The following is a 14,965-nucleotide window of genomic DNA, read 5'->3' as shown; positions in this document are numbered from 1 at the left end:
GTACCTAGCCGGTGGGTATTCTGGTGGGGTGCCTCCATCCAGGTAGTGGCAGTGCTGGCAAAATGATCACAACGGGGGACAGGCGTGAGTGTGTTTCAGGGGAACGGGTGGATATGATCTCCATCATCTCAATCTCAATCATCTGTAACTGTATATCTATTCATACATCAGATCCTTTCTTGAGTTGGACAATATCTCTCTCATCATCACTCAATGCCTAGGTTTACCTCCACTGCATCCCCATCCTACCATACCTTTGTCTGAACATTATGCCTTGAATCTATTCTATCGCACCCAGAAACCTGCTCCTTTTACTCTCTGTTCCGGACGTACTAGACAACCAGTTCTCATAGCTTTTAGCCGTACCCATATCCCACTCCTCCTCTGTTCCTCTGGTGAGGTAGAGATAAATCCAGGTCCTGCAGCACCTAGCTCCACTCCTATTCACCAGGTGCTCTCATTTGTTGACTTCTATAACCATAAAAGCCTTGGTTTCATGCATGTTAATTTATTCACTGCTTTAGCACACTCTGCCAACCCAGATGCCCTAGCCGTGTCTGAATCCGGGCTTAGGAAGACCACCAAAACCCCTGAAATTTCCATCCCTAACTATAACATTTTCTGAGAAGATAGAACTGCCAAAGGGGGCGGTGTTGCAATCTACAGCAGAGATAGCCTGCAGAGTTCTTTATTACTATGCTGGTCTGTAAAACAATTCGAGCTTCTACTTTTAACTTATTGGTGACAGGGGGCAGTATTTTCACGTCTGGATGAAATGCATGCCCAAATTCAACTGCTTGCTACTCATCCCCAGAAGATAAGATATGCATATTATTAGTATTTGGATGGAAAACACTCTGAAGTTTCTAAAACTGTTTGAATCATGTCTATGAGTATACAGAACTTATTTAGCAGGCGAAACCCTTTTTTTTTAGGTCACGCTTTTAAGAGTTTTCATTGGGAATCCAGATTTCTAAGGGACCCTCTTCCAGTTCGCTTCCACTGGATGTCAACAGTCTTTAGAAATTGGTTGAGGTTTTTCCTTTGTGTAATGAAGAAGTACGGCCATCTTGAACGAGGGTAACTTGAAGTGTATTGTTAGAAAGAGGCGCATGACCAGAAAGCTAGCTACAGTTTGTTTTCCTCCTGTATTGAACACAGATCATCCCGTCTTCAATTTAATTTAATTATTTACGTTAAATACCTAAAGTTGTATTACAAAAGTAGTTTGAAATGTTTTGGCAAAGTTTACAGGTAACTTTTGAGATATTTTGTAGTCACGTTGCGCAAGTTGGAACCAGTGTTTTTCTGGATCAAATGCGCCAAATAAATTGACATTTTGGATATATATCGACGGAATTAATCGAACAAAAGGACCATTTGTGATGTTTATGGGACATATTGGAGTGCCAACAAAAGAAGCTTGTCAAAGTTAAGGCATGAATTATATTTTCTATTTCTGCGTTTTTGTGTCGCGCCTGCAGGGTTGAAATATGCTTTTCTCTCTTTGTTTACTATGGTGCTATCCTCAGATAATAGCATTGTTTGCTTTCGCCAAAAAGCCTTTTTGAAATCTGACATGTTGGCTGGATTCACAATAAGTTTAGCTTTAATTTGTTATCTTGCATGTGTGATTTCATGAAAGCTAGATTTTTTATAGTAATTTATTTGAATTTGGCGCTCTGCATTTTCACTGGCTTTTGGCCAGGTGGGACGCTACCACCCCACATATCCCAGAGAGGTTAAAAATCCACCTTTCCAGAAACAAGTCTCTCACCGTTGTCGCTTGCTGTAGACCACCCTTTGCCCCCAGCTGTGCTCTGGACATATGTGAACTGATTGCCCCCCATCTATCTTCAGAGTTCGTGCTGCTAAGTGACCTAAACACCCCGGCTATCCTACAATCTAAGCTTGATGCCCTCAATCTCACACAAATGATCAATGAACCTACCAGGTACAACCCCAAAGCTGTGAACACGGGCACCCTCATAGTTATCATCCTAACCAACTTGCCCTCCAAATACACCTCTGCTGTTTTCAACCAAGATCTCAGCAATCACTGCCTCATTGCCTGCATACGTAATGGGTCTGCGGTCAAACGACCACCCCTCATCACTGTCAAACGCTCCCTAAAACACTTCAGCGAGCAGGCCTTTCTAATCGACCTGGCCCGGATATTTCCTGGAAGGATATTGACCTCATCCCGTCAGTAGTGGATTCCTGGTTATTCTTTAAAAGTGCTTTCCTCATCATCTTAAATAAGCATGCCCCATTCAACAAATGTAGAACCAGGAACAGATATAGCCCTTGGTTCTCTCCAGACCTGACTGCCGTTGACCAGCACAAAAACATCCTGTGGCATTCTGCATTAGCATCAAATAGCCCCCGTGTCACGAATCCCGCCGAAGGTGGTTTCTCTTCCTGTTCGGGCGGCACTCGGCGGTCGTCGTCGCCGGTCTACTAGCTGCCACCGATCCCCTTTTCTGTTTCAGTTAGTTTTGTCTGATTTGTTACAACTGTTTGGGTTTTGATTTGGGCTATTTAAACCAGGTATGCCCGCCTGCTTTTGTGCGGGCTTGTTTTTCTGTTCATGTGGTGTGTATTCTCGTGGACTATTTTCTCCGGACTGTTTGGTCCTGCTTTTGGGCTGGTTTAAGTGATACGCCTTAGTGTTTGGCGTTACTGTTACTTGTTGTCCTGGATTAAAAGATCACAATTGAACTACCTCTGCTCTCTGCACCTGACTTCTCCACCCACTACTCCTATAAGCCGTGACACCCCGTGATATGCAACCTTTCAGGGAAGCTAGAAACCAATATACACAGGGAGTTAGGAAACAATGAGCGAGCTACATGACATTGAGCATGAAGTCACTCAGGTGTCCCACACAAATGTACCCAAGTGGCCGAATTGGTACAGTGATACATTTGGAAGGAAATAACTATATACAAAATACATAAATGCTATTCTATCACCCCCCCCCCCCCCCAATTTTTTTTTTATATAAAAATAATAACAATAGTTAAACATAAACAAATAACAAGGGTAACTATTTACAATATTGTGAAGACCCTCAGTCCTGTACACAACATTGTGCTGCTGGTGCCATGGCCCATAACAGTCTCTTTCTGCTGTAAAGCAGAGGGTTACGGAACAGGTGGTGCAGGTGATGGGGCATTTCCTGTGACAGCGCACAACGACGCCTCCTTACTGTGCCCTTTTTGCCCTGAGGCACATTCATGCCTGCAGAGATGAATCTGGGCAGGTGAACACCACAGGTTGGAGCAGAAGGGACAGAGGTAGAGGGGACAGAAGGTGCTACAGTGGACTTGCTGTAGCTAGCAAGCTCCTGGATGAGCAGCTCCCTGAAGTCTAGCTGTGAGATGGGGGGCTGTCCACAACTCTCAGCCATTTCCTTCTGGAGGATGAAGGCATTCACCACAGCACTGTCGATGAAATTATAAAACAATGTCTTATACCATTTCATTGTCTTGTGGAGAACCTTGTCAGATGCACTGATAGGATACTACAGGTCCACACCTCCCATGCCCTTGTTGTAGTCCGTCACAGCAGCTGGAATGGGGAATTTTTTGGTGGTCAATGCACCAGTAGCGTCCTTCACACGCCTGACGACGTGATCGCCACTGAAGGACTTAGTTGTGGTAGTTGTGCACATGACCACCTCTCTGGTATCCATCCACTTTACAAAGAGCAGGGCATCCTCGGGAATCCATCTCATGGTACCCCAAACAATCCGCTTAGGCATGTCATTCACCCTGGTTTTTGGAAAGCCCACTCTGTTGGCCCGAATGGTGCCACAATCCCACACATCCCGCTTCCTCAGCTCTGTAAACAGGGTAGGGTTTGTGTAGAAGTTGTCCACAAACAGTTTGTAGCTCTTCCACAGCAGTTGAAAATCTAATAACTCCATAACAGAATCATAACTCAGTCCATTACCGGTCGCACAACTGCTCTTCCCCTCATAAACAAAAGAATTGCACGTGTAGGCACACACAGAATCAGCCAAAACAAACAGTTTGTAACCCCATTTGGTTGGTTTGTTACACATGTATTGTTTGAGGCTGATTCTGGCCTTTGAGGCTACCATCCTCTCATCGATGGACAGGTCCTGGGCAGGCTGAAAATAGGTCTTGCAGGCCTCAACGATGTTGGTGTAGAGAGCTTTGATTTTGCAGAGCCTAACAAACCTTGGTGTGCCTCTCTTCTTCTCATTATCCCCATCAACGTCTGGGTCACTGATATGAAGCGCCCGTGAGATAGTCAGAAACCTTTTACAAGACATGACAGTCATGGGGAAAGGCAGTTGATAGAGAGCTGACGTTTTCCAGTAGTCCCTTGGAGTTTTCAACTTCACCAGCTCCATGTAAATGACCATTGAAAGGTAGCAGAAAAGGTCTGACCTGGAAATGGTCTTCCATGCCTCTTTCTTTCCTGCCTGCTTCTTAGTCCCGTACTTATTGGTGTTCGACACCAGGGAATCAACAACTGATGAGGTGAAAAACAGTTGAAAAAGTTGAAGGGGGCTGTACTTTGCAGTCATGTCTAGTTGAGGTCCTGGCTGCCTTTTGGTTCTAAAGACTGGTGGATTTGGTTCCACATCATCTTCTAACACAGAGTGCCAACGACCCTCTGGCCCTCTGTCTGCAGGTTTCTCTCTTACCCACCTCCTCTTCTTTGTCACTGACTTCACATCTCTAGATGGCCGGGTAGGTGTGGAGCCGGAGACAGCGGGGGTCCTGCTGGATGAACCAGCTTCAGAGGGAGATGGACACCTAGACATTGGCAGCTCATAATCAGAATCACTGCCACTGTGAAAGATACAAAAATAAATCAGTAACAATACTTTCACGTATGAGCCCTGTATCAACACGTAATATAAACAGATATATATATATAGAGTACAGGGAACATAATCACTATGGTGAAGTGATGAAGGGCTGTTCCATTTCATGTTTATGGCAAATAAATGTAATAAATACAACACACACACACACTATAGCCAATGTGTACTTTACATATTTCATTACTCATGATATTTTTATACATTGCAAGTAAAATAAGAAAATCGGAAAAAAAATCTCAAATTAATAATATTTGATATTATTAATTTCAAACGACATTAGCATTAGACCATATTACCAGTCCAGCATGGCATCTTCACCGTGCAGGAAGATGTCTTCCGCCTGGGAGTCAAAACTAGCTTCGCTGAAAGATTCATCTTCCTGAAGCAACTCGGTCTCGCTTTCTCTATCAATTTCCTCTATAATTTGGGTTAAATCTGTATACCTAGACTTTGATTGAGCTTTTCCTGTTTTATTCGCCACAATTTAAATATATAAACTGGCTGAAAATGCTCTTGACTATGTACTGCTATGCGTAACACTTGTGGCTCCGTCAAGTAGGATTTGCACTAGCGAATTAACCTCTTTTACGCCAGAGTTTACGACAAAGGATGGTCTTCGAACGTATAACCATTACATATTGCCGTTTACCTCAGCTCATTGGCTATCTTCCAAGCTAAATTTCAAGATGATCAGTGGTCATTGGGCCAAAATACAGTCAATCAACGATAGACCGGTCCTACCATTGGTGCGCAATGAGGTCATTGATTGGTGTCTTCAAATTGGTTTGTTCCGGTCAATACGTCCCGGGAAAAGAACCATCAAGTATGGTTGTGTTAGTAACAACCAGAGGATTGCAATGAAACCAACCATGACTGGATAAACGTTTGTTTAGTGTGTGTAATTACCACGAACGCTTCATCCAAAGTTGAATGAGACGGAAATCACAACGCAAGCAGTTTACAAATGTTTTGTGTTAGGCTATAAAAATGGATGTTATTAAACAAAACTAACATTCACTGTGTAGTTAGGACACTTGGCATTGCCACCAGAGGAAGATCTTCAAAGGTAAGCGATTCATTTTATTTTTATTTCTGACTTTCGTGACGCTAAAGCTTGGTTGGAAAATGCTAGTAATACTTGTGTGTGCGGGGAGCTGTCCTCAGAAAATCGCATGGTTTGCTTTCGCAGTAAAGCCTTTTTGAAATCTGACACAGCGGCTGGATTAATAAGGCCTTCATCTTTTAAATTATAAGATACATGTATTTACAAGAATGTTTACTATAACAAATGGTGTATTTAGAATGTTAGCTCTCTGCAGTTTCACCGAATGTTGGCATGGTGGGATGTTAACCTCTCTAAGGTAGGTGAGACGCAAACAAACAGATTTCTGAAAATGTTGAATCCCACCGTACCTTCTCTGCTATGCAATCTGGTTTCAGAGCTGGTCATGGGTGCACCTCAGCCACGCTCAAGGTCCTAAACGATATCATAACCGCCATCGATAAGAGACAATACTGTGCAGCCGTATTCATCGACCTGGCCAAGGCTTTTGACTCTGTCAATCACCACATTCTTATCGGCAGACTCAACAGCCTTGGTTTCTCAAATGATTGGCTCGCCTGGTTCACCAACTACTTCTCTGATAGAGTTCAGTGTTTCAAATCGGAGGGCCTGTTGTCCGGACCTCCGGCAGTCTCTATGGGGGTGCTACAGGGTTCAATTCTCGGGCAGACTCTCTTCTCTGTATACATCAATGATGTCGCTCTTGCTGCTGGTGATTCTCTGATCCACCTCTACGCAGACAACACCATTCTGTATACTTCTGGCCCCTCTTTATACACTGTGTTAACTAACCTCCAGACGAGCTTCAATGCCATAAAACTCTCCTTCCGTGGCCTCCAACTGCTCTTAAATACAAGTAAAACTAAATGCATGCTCTTCAACCGATCGCTGCCCGCTCCTGCCCGCCTGTCCAGCATCACTAATCTGGATGGTTCTGACTTAGAATATGTGGACAACTACTAATACCTAGGTGTCTGGTTAGACTGTAAACTCTCCTTCCAGACTCACATTAAACATCTCCAATCCAAAATTAAATCTAGAATCGGCTTCCTATTTCGCAACAAAGCATCCTTCATTCATGCTGCCAAACATAACCTCTTAAAACTGACCATCCTACTGATCCTCGACTTCGGCGATGTCATTTACAAAATAACCTCCAACACCCTACTCAACAAATTGAATGCAGTCTATCGCAGTGCCATACGTTTTGTCACCAAAGCCCAATATACTACCCACCACTGCGACCTGTACGCTCTCGTTGGTTGGCCCTCGCTTCATACTCATCGCCAAACCCACTGGCTCCAGGTCATCTACAAGTCTTTGCTAGGTAAAGCCCCGCCTTATCTCAGCTCACTGGTCACCATAGCAGCACCCACCCGTAGCACGCGCTCCAGCAGGTATATCTCACTGGTTACCTCTGAAGCCAATTCTTCATTTGGCCGCCTTCCAGTTCTCTGCTGCCAATGACTGGAACGAACTGCAAAAACAACTGAAGCTGGAGACACATCTACCTCACTAGCTTTAAGCACCAGCTGTCATGGCAGCTCACAGATCACTGCACCTGTACATAGACCATCTGTAAACAGCCCATCCAACTACCTCATCCCCATACTGTATTTGTTTATTTATCTTGCTCCTTTGCACCCCAGTATCTCTATTTGCACATTCATCTTCTGCACATCTACCATTCCAGTGTTTAATTGCTATATTGTAATTACTTCACCAACATGGCCTATTTATTGCCTTACCTCCCTTATCTTACCTCACTTGCACACAATGTATATAGACTTTTTTCCTACTGTATTATTGACTGTATGTTTGTTTATTCCATGTGTAACTCTGTGTTGTTGTATGTGTCGAACTGATTGGCTTTATCTTGGCCAGGTTGCAGTTGTAAATGAGAACTTGTTCTCAACTAGCCTACCTGGTTAAGTAAAAGTGCAATGAAATAAATCATGTTTGCAAACAATGTTAAAAATGAGGCCATGTCGCCACTGGTGCAACCTGGAACCAATTTTCAGCCTAGCTCAGTGCTTTCTGCGGTGCCAGCAGAAAATACGAAGCGTAGAGGTTGGTCATGTTCTCTAGTTGCACTGTGATTTGCTCAGTATTCTTTCACTTTCACTCATGGGGATACGACATCACCGCAGAATCTACGGGCAGAGCTCGAAAATTCAAGCCCCATGGGTGCTACCATAGAATTACATTAGAAGTACCCATCCAAGAATGCTCATGGTAATTGGCCACAGATAAAATGATCTACAATCACGTTATATCAAGCTTTGTGTAATGGGATTCTTCCGTCGAAGGAGAGGCGGACCAAAACGCAACGTGGTTAGAGTTCATGTTTTTTAATAAGAAAACTAAACGTGAACAGAATACAAAACAATAAACGTGGCAAAAGCGAAACAGTCCTAACTGGTGCAGAAAACGCAAAGACAGGAAACAACCACCCACAAAACCCAACACAAAACTGGTTACCTAAATATGGTTCCCAATCAGAGACAGAGACAATGACTAACACCTGCCTCTGATTGAGAACCATATCAGGCCAAACATTGAAATAGGCAAATTAGACACACAGCATAGAATGCCCACCCAGCTCACGTCCTGACCAACACTAAAACCAGGAAAACACACAATAACTATGGTCAGAACGTGACACTTTGATTGTACTGATCATGTTCATATCATACTTTCAAAATCTTGGCTAGCAAGCTAGACAAGCATTCATCATCATGAATCATGTTGAAAATCCTTTTCAATCCTTCATATGAAGGATATGAAGAGAAATGACAGATAAAACGTATCGGTGCTTATTGGACATAAACATTACACAACAAGTTGGAAATCACAAATTCAACAATGAGTGGTTTGGAAGGAATCAGTGGCTAACTGCAAGCATTGGAAAGCAATCTCCAGCCTGCTATTCAGTGGAGTGGTTGTGTGGTCCAAGTCTGGGTTTAAGGGTCACTTTTCACAGTCACATGCCATGGGCCAGAAAATGTTTTTTACTACTTTGGTAAATATTTCTTAACTCTTTCTTGAACTGCACTGTTGGCTAAGGGCTTGTAAGTAAGCATTTCATGGTAAGGTCTACACTTGTTGCATTTGGCACATGTGACAAATAAAGTTTGATTTGATGGCGGAAGCTCAATCAAGCTAGTTGTCTTGACTTCTTTCATAAGTCATTCTCATTGGCACCAAACGTGAAAAAAGTGTTGATAGGGATAGAATGCGGTCGGACCATCAGATAATTGGCATATACATTACTCTTACTGAATTTCCACGTGGGTGAGGATATTGGAAATTTAATCAAAGGCTTTTGGATGATAACTTGTTTTTAACTAGGACAGAGGAATTTATGACTGAATGTTTCCGACATAACATAGGTACAGTAAATCCACTTATTGTATGGGATACTTTTAAATGTGCCTTTAGAGGCCATGCTATTCAGTACTTATCTCTAAAACAAAAGCCATTTAGGTCAACGAGTCCATACTAACAAAGGAAATAGGTCTAACAGAACAGATAGACAGCAATACAAACTGTACCATAGAGACGCAGAACAGATAGATAGCAATAAAAACAGTACCATAGAGACTCAGAACAGATAGATAGCAATAAAAACTGTACCATAGAGACGCAGAACAGATAGATAGCAATAAAAACTGTACCATAGAGACGCAGAACAGATAGATAGCAATAAAAACTGTACCATAGAGACGCAGAACAGATAGACAGCAATAAAAACTGTACCATAGAGATGCAGAACAGATAGATAGCAATAAAAACTGTACCATAGAGACGCAGAACAGATAGATAGCAATAAAAACTGTACCATAGAGACGCAGAACAGACAGATAGCAATCAAAACTGTACCATAGAGACGCAGAACAGATAGACAGCAATCAAAACTGTACCATAGAGACGCAGAACAGACAGATAGCAATAAAAACTGTACCATAGAGACGCAGAACAGATAGATCGCAATAAAAACGGTACCATAGAGACGCAGAACAGATAGATAGCAATAAAAACTGTACCATAGAGACGCAGAACAGATAGACAGCAATAAAAACTGTACCATAGAGACGCAGAACAGACAGATAGCAATAAAAACTGTACCATAGAGACGCAGAACAGATAGATCGCAATAAAAACTGTACCATAGAGACGCAGAACAGATAGACAGCAATCAAAACTGTACCATAGAGACGCAGAACAGATAGATAGCAATAAAAACTGTACCATAGAGACGCAGAACAGATAGACAGCAATCAAAACTGTACCATAGAGACGCAGAACAGATAGATAGCAATAAAAACTGTACCATAGAGACGCAGAACAGATAGATCGCAATAAAAACTGTACCATAGAGACGCAGAACAGACAGATAGCAATAAAAACTGTACCATAGAGACGCAGAACAGACAGATAGCAATAAAAACTGTACCATAGAGACGCAGAACAGACAGATAGCAATAAAAACTGTACCATAGAGACGCAGAACAGATAGACAGCAATAAAAACTGTACCATAGAGACGCAGAACAGATAGATAGCAATAAAAACTGTACCATAGAGACGCAGAACAGATAGATAGCAATAAAAACTGTACCATAGAGACGCAGAACAGATAGATAGCAATAAAAACGGTACCATAGAGACGCAGAACAGATAGATAGCAATAAAAACTGTACCATAGAGACGCAGAACAGATAGACAGCAATAAAAACTGTACCATAGAGACGCAGAACAGATAGATAGCAATAAAAACGGTACCATAGAGACGCAGAACAGATAGATAGCAATAAAAACTGTACCATAGAGACGCAGAACAGATAGACAGCAATAAAAACTGTACCATAGAGACGCAGAACAGATAGACAGCAATAAAAACGGTACCATAGAGACGCAGAACAGATAGATAGCAATAAAAACTGTACCATAGAGACGCAGAACAGACAGATAGCAATAAAAACTGTACCATAGAGACGCAGAACAGACAGATAGCAATAAAAACTGTACCATAGAGACGCAGAACAGATAGATAGCAATAAAAACTGTACCATAGAGACGCAGAACAGATAGACAGCAATAAAAACTGTACCATAGAGACGCAGAACAGACAGATAGCAATAAAAACGGTACCATAGAGACGCAGAACAGATAGATAGCAATAAAAACTGTACCATAGAGACGCAGAACAGATAGATAGCAATAAAAACTGTACCATAGAGACGCAGAACAGATAGATAGCAATAAAAACTGTACCATAGAGACGCAGAACAGATAGACAGCAATAAAAACTGTACCATAGAGACGCAGAACAGACAGATAGCAATAAAAACTGTACCATAGAGACGCAGAACAGATAGATAGCAATAAAAACTGTACCATAGAGACGCAGAACAGACAGATAGCAATAAAAACTGTACCATAGAGACGCAGAACAGACAGATAGCAATAAAAACTGTACCATAGAGACGCAGAACAGATAGACAGCAATAAAAACTGTACCATAGAGACGCAGAACAGACAGATAGCAATAAAAACTGTACCATAGAGACGCAGAACAGATAGATAGCAATAAAAACTGTACCATAGAGACGCAGAACAGATAGACAGCAATAAAAACTGTACCATAGAGACGCAGAACAGACAGATAGCAATAAAAACGGTACCATAGAGACGCAGAACAGATAGATAGCAATAAAAACTGTACCATAGAGACGCAGAACAGACAGATAGCAATAAAAACGGTACCATAGAGACGCAGAACAGATAGATAGCAATAAAAACTGTACCATAGAGACGCAGAACAGATAGACAGCAATAAAAACTGTACCATAGAGACGCAGAACAGACAGATAGCAATAAAAACTGTACCATAGAGATGCAGAACAGATAGATAGCAATAAAAACTGTACCATAGAGACGCAGAACAGATAGATAGCAATAAAAACGGTACCATAGAGACGCAGAACAGATAGATAGCAATAAAAACTGTACCATAGAGACGCAGAACAGATAGACAGCAATAAAAACTGTACCATAGAGACGCAGAACAGATAGATAGCAATAAAAACTGTACCATAGAGACGCAGAACAGATAGATAGCAATAAAAACTGTACCATAGAGACGCAGAACAGATAGATAGCAATAAAAACTGTACCATAGAGACGCAGAACAGATAGATAGCAATAAAAACGGTACCATAGAGACGCAGAACAGATAGATAGCAATAAAAACGGTACCATAGAGACGCAGAATAAGTTGGAGGAAAAACTAAAATAAATTGAGGAACTTATTCAACAATGATCAAGTGTAATATATTATAAGAATAAAGCGAACTGGATGGAATATGGGGGAAAATGCACCAAATTAATGTTTTATCTTCAACATAGAAATGACTGAAACTTGTTAAAAATGACGGTCACCTATGATTCACCAAATGATATTTTGAAAGACCGAAGCTAATTATATCTATTAATAATGAAGAAAGAAAGAAAGAAGACTCATGTGAAGGTGAAATTACAGAGGAGGAATTTCTTGATGCAACTGAAACATTTTAAGACCTGTAAAACTCCAGGGCTGGATAGCTTACCAGTTGAGGTATACCAAACTCCAGGGCTGGATAGCTTACCAGTTGAGGTATACCAAACTCCAGGGCTGGATAGCTTACCAGTTGAGGTATACCAAACTCCAGGGCTGGATAGCTTACCAGTTGAGGTATACCAAACTCCAGGGCTGGATAGCTTACCAGTTGAGGTATACCAAACTCCAGGGCTGGATAGCTTACCAGTTGAGGTATACCAAACTCCAGGGCTGGATAGCTTACCAGTTGAGGTATACCAAACTCCAGGGCTGGATAGCTTACCAGTTGAGGTATACCAAACTCCAGGGCTGGATAGCTTACCAGTTGAGGTATACCAAACTCCAGGGCTGGATAGCTTACCAGTTGAGGTATACCAAACTCCAGGGCTGGATAGCTTACCAGTTGAGGTATACCAAACTCCAGGGCTGGATAGCTTACCAGTTGAGGTATACCAAACTCCAGGGCTGGATAGCTTACCAGTTGAGGTATACCAAACTCCAGGGCTGGATAGCTTACCAGTTGAGGTATACCAAACTCCAGGGCTGGATAGCTTACCAGTTGAGGTATACCAAACTCCAGGGCTGGATAGCTTACCAGTTGAGGTATACCAAACTCCAGGGCTGGATAGCTTACCAGTTGAGGTATACCAAACTCCAGGGCTGGATAGCTTACCAGTTGAGGTATACCAAACTCCAGGGCTGGATAGCTTACCAGTTGAGGTATACCAAACTCCAGGGCTGGATAGCTTACCAGTTGAGGTATACCAAACTCCAGGGCTGGATAGCTTACCAGTTGAGGTATACCAAACTCCAGGGCTGGATAGCTTACCAGTTGAGGTATACCAAACCTTTTTTGATATTATTATGATAATTATCATAAATGTACTATATTACGTATTGGATTACAAAAAAAAAAATACAGATTTTATTTACCATGTAGTTACCAATAAAATGGTCTGATGGTGATGTGATATACTCGGTATACATATCCCGAAATAAATACATAATCTCACTATAATACATTTTAATAGAAAGTTAGCAAAAATAGATAAGATCTTGCTACCATGGAAAGGCAAATACCTGTCTATTTGTGAAAAAAAATCACCCTGATTAACTCTTTAGTCATATCCCAGATGACCTATTTGCTTATGGTCTTGCCTACACCTAGCGATCTGCTTTTTAAATGATATGAGAAAAAAAGATTCCATTTTATTTGGAACGACAAACCAGACTAAATTAAACGGGCCAATTTATATAATGAATATGAATTTGGAGGGCAGAAATGATTAAATATTAAAGCATTAGACCTCTCACTAAAGGCTTCAGTCTCACAAAAGTTATACTTAAATCTGAACTGGTTCTCAAGCAAATGATTAAGAATGTCTAACCCTATGTTCAAGAAAGGCCTTTTTCCCTTTATTCAGATTACAACCTCTCACTTTCAGTTATTTGAAAAGGAAATCATCTCCCAAATATCGCTACAGCACAAAACATGGTACAAACATTATTGGGCACAGACAACAGCACAAAGGGCAAGAAGGTAGAGACAACAAGTTTGAGTGTTTGTTGCAGCTCGTTCCAGTCGCTAGCTGCAGCGAACTAAAAAGACGAGAGACCTATGGATGTGTGCTTTGGGGACCTTTAACAGAACGTGACTGCCAGAACAGGTGTTGTTTGTGGAGGATGATGGCTGCAGTAGATATCTCAGATAAGGGGGAGTGAGGCCTATGAGGGTTTTATAAATAAGCATCAACCAGTGGGTCTTGTGACGGATATACAGAGATGACCAGTTTACAGAAGAGTATAGAGTGCAGTGATGTGTCCTATAAGGAGCATTGGTGGCAAATCTGATGGCCCAATGGTAAAGAACATTTAGCACCCTTACCTGCCGATCTATAAATGATGTCTCCATAATCTAGCATGGGTGGAATGGTCATCTGAATCAGGGTTAGTTTGGCAGCTGGGGTGAAAGAAGAGCGATTACGATAGAGGAAACCAAGTCCAGATTTAACTTTAGCCTGCAGCTTTGATATGTGCTGATAGAAGGACAGTGCACTGTTTAGCCATACTCCCAAGTACTTGTATGAGGTGACTACCTCAAGCTCTAAACCCTCAAAGGTAGTAATCACACCTGTGAGGAGAGGGGTATTCTTCTTACCAAACCACATGACCTTTGTTTTGGAGGTGTTCAGAACAAGGTTAAGGGTAAAGAAAGCTTGTTGGACATTAAGAAAGTTTTGTTGTAGAGCATTTAACACAACATCTAGTTTGAGAAACAGACGCCTCAAAAGTCCTCAACTGGCAGCTTCATTAAATAGTACCTGCAATCCACCACATTAACAGTGAAGAGGCGACTCCGGGATGCTGTCCTTCTAGGCAGAGTTGCAAAGAAAAAGACATATCTCAGACTGGCCAATAAAAATGAAAGATTAAGATGT

This window comes from Oncorhynchus kisutch, linkage group LG25, assembly GCF_002021735.2.
Source record: "Oncorhynchus kisutch isolate 150728-3 linkage group LG25, Okis_V2, whole genome shotgun sequence".
In the NCBI taxonomy this organism is placed as follows: domain Eukaryota; kingdom Metazoa; phylum Chordata; class Actinopteri; order Salmoniformes; family Salmonidae; genus Oncorhynchus; species Oncorhynchus kisutch.
Note: the sequence above shows the minus strand (reverse complement) of the source record.